Source organism: Nansenia antarctica (assembly GCF_963989245.1).
Source record: "Nansenia antarctica genome assembly, chromosome: 2".
Taxonomy (NCBI): domain Eukaryota; kingdom Metazoa; phylum Chordata; class Actinopteri; order Argentiniformes; family Microstomatidae; genus Nansenia; species Nansenia antarctica.
The window spans coordinates 84086542-84089041 of record NC_137675.1 but is presented as its reverse complement, the minus strand read 5'-3'; positions in this window follow the sequence as shown (position 1 = coordinate 84089041).

The following is a 2500-nucleotide window of genomic DNA, read 5'->3' as shown; positions in this document are numbered from 1 at the left end:
TGTTGCTACGGAAACGCCTTCTAATCTATTATTCAAGACAACATGGCCAATGGCGTTCTGTACAGCCTGAATACGTCTCTTAATTAACCAATCACAGGACGTGGGTCGTTCATATCATTAGAGAACCAGTCAGCGTGCGCCCAAAATGCAGTGCGTCAGCGCATTTCATCGTGATTGGTCCGTCCATGCACCCTAACCTACAACCTGTATGAGAAACATCCCTGGTATGATGCAAAGAAATGCAAGCACTATGTCGTCTGCCTGCCGTAGTCCAAAGATATACCGGTAACCGAAATGATAGTAGTAATAATAATAATAACAATAATAATAAGAAGAAGAACTACAACAACAACAACAATAATAATAACGTTTATTTATATGGTACAAAGTGCAAAAGGGCTTTCTTGGGTTTTTATCCTGTTAGTTGACCTTGTATGTAATATGTACTTTCATGTACCTACTTCTGAAAATCTTCTAATAAAGTTTTCAATCAATCAATGACAAAAGACGGGAGACACACACACGATCTTAAAGTAATGATAAGAAATGTTTTATTATAAACTAAATGAGGCCAATAACAATAATAAGATGAGGTGTGGTAGTCAGTAAATCAGTGGTGTAATGTGAGTGTAGTGGAAAGTGGTGAGGTGAGTGTTGCATGGTGTGAAACAAGGAACAAACAAATAGAATAGAAAATAATGGTGCATAGAAGGGGGCCTCCATACTGAGGCCTGCATGGGTCTTTTATATGTCCCGGATCCTGGAACCAGGTGGGGCACAATCAGCTGTCCACCAGCTGACCTGCATTCCCCTGATTAGTAACCCTGTCCAGCAGTACTCTCTGCAGACAGGGAAACAGATGTTAGTACCGGCCAGGACAATATATGGGGCCAGGGCCGTCACACTTGACAAAACTGCTCCACAAACAAGAACAAAACAGAAACAGAAACTAAAATCACTTTTATTCAAATACTCAAACATCTATGGAACGAACAAGCTTCTCACAGTGTTGCCAGGTCTAGTCAAACCAAACAGATATGTCAAAAAACCAATTAATCAATTACTTAAATCAGCAATATTCTTTTAAGGCAGAGAAAGTTAACCAACATTTTTAAAAATTATATTCTTCTTAACAGCCATTTTTCTAAATAACACTTTTTTTTTTCTTTTTCAGAACACAGCTCAATTTAGCTATACTGACTCAGGTTAAACAAAGAAAGAAACCTTTAAACATCTGTGTGTTCTCTAACTAACGTCTCAGCCATGGAGGGTACAGTAGGACTGACTATAGAGTGGCTCTCGGCCTCCGGCACCAACTTAAAATCCCCTCACAACCATATGAACGTTGATGTATGTATGTATAACATGCATGTGTTGAATAACGTGTTTGTTAGTTGGAAGCGGAAAGAAAAAATAAAAATAAAAATCACCAGCTGGATCAAACATCTGAGATCAGAAGACAACGCAGTTTTATTGGTGGAGACACATTCAGCACTGCCCTATCACAGCAGAGTAGACCAGGAGAGGGGGGGGGATGATACAAAATAAACAAAACAGCAAAACTTGCTAAAACAAATAATTGCATTTGAAAAAAAACAGAGAAACGCCTGTTTTTTCTTCCTTTTTTCCCCTCTTTCGACCATCCATCCACTCATCAACTTTTTCTTTTTGAACACAGAAAACTGAGAACATCAGGCCCAGGCTGTTGGTAATGTGGTCATTAATAATAACCTCTTTCGACCATCCATCCATCCATCCACTCATCAACTCATCAAAACAAACCCCTTTTTCTTTTTGAACACAGAAAACTGACTGATGTCCCTGTGGGACTCTGGGTTAGGATGAGACAGACCAGGCTGGTGGTACTAGTATTATAACTCAGGTATTACCGTCATATTACTGTTGTGTTACTGAAGTATAACTGTTTTATAACTGTAGTATAACCAAAGTATAACTGCTTCTTGTGAAGTCCCAGGCTTTAGTATACATCTATCCTCCTCTATGTACAGGTCCACTAGAAAGCCACCAAGCTGCAGCCTGGCCCAGTACATCAGGCCCAGGCTGTTGGTGCTGTGGTCATTAATAACAATAATAATAACAATAAAACAGTATTTATTTATGTGGTAGAAAATAACAAAACACAGAACTCTGTGAAAGGGAAGCAGAAAATAACAAAACGTTAACGCTACGTGACCCCTCCCCCTCCTCCTCCCCCGTCCTCCTCCTCCCTCCCTTCCTCTCCTCCCCTCTCTGTGGTGGTAGGAGCCTGGGGTAGTCTAGTATGTAGGTGAGCGCCATCTGGATCCGTAACAAACCGAAGGGAAGACCGAAGGTGGAGAGACAGGAGGACATGCTGCACAATGTGACCACGCCTGGACAGGCAGACAGGTAAGACAGACAGACAGACAGGTAAGACAGAGAGGCAGAGAGAGAGACAGACAGACAGGCTGGAGCCTCAGAGCCCTACAGGAAGAGACTAGGGTCAAGCTTCAACAGCACA